Raw genomic sequence first — 772 nt, forward strand, 5'->3', positions numbered from 1 at the left:
TTCCAGATTCAGACCGAGCCGCCTGCCCCGAACATGGGCTCTGTGTGTCCCGCCCTCCCCTCTCTGTGCCCAGACAGGGGCCCTGGGGGCTTGTGCCCGTCACATGCCAAGCAGGTGGGGGGACTGGGGTGAGCAGGACCGCATGTCCCGGGAGTGAGGAGCACCCACCGTTCCCAGCCGACGGCCTTTCCGGAGAGGGACTCGCTCTGAGATTGTGGCGTCCAGTAACATGGCCCAGAGCCTACACGTGCCGGTCTCATCCCGCGTCACCAGAGGTTAAGAAGTTTAATTTGAGACTTATTCTTTTAAAAAAGCAAGGTGCAGGTCTGGCCATTTCTTTAAAAGCACGGTGATCGTAAAGCAAAACATCCCAGGATGGGGAGACCCCTCCCTCCGAGCAGACGCCACCAAACACTCCCGCGACGGGCCTGGGGCCTGCTTTGCACCCGTCCCCCTGCATGCCCGTTGCTTTCTCCGTCACACGTGCCATGGAGCACGTCACCCACGCCCTCTTAATCGTCACGGAACGTCCACTGGAATGCAACAATTTCAGGATCCCACAGAGGCAGCAGCCGCCGAAAGAAAGAGCAGCCCGTGTCCTCAGGGACGCCGAGCCGGGGTGGCCAGGGCATCGCGACAGAGATGGCCGCCCTTGGCGGAACTCGCTGGATGCTGCATAACGTCACTCAGACCCCGGCCTGCCGGCCCTGGGCGCCTGGTGCTGGGAGGAGGTGGAGGGATGTGGTGACCCCAGGGACCCAGGTCCAGCTCA

This window comes from Pteropus vampyrus, unplaced genomic scaffold (genome assembly GCF_000151845.1).
Source record: "Pteropus vampyrus isolate Shadow unplaced genomic scaffold, Pvam_2.0 Scaffold457, whole genome shotgun sequence".
In the NCBI taxonomy this organism is placed as follows: Eukaryota; Metazoa; Chordata; class Mammalia; order Chiroptera; family Pteropodidae; genus Pteropus; species Pteropus vampyrus.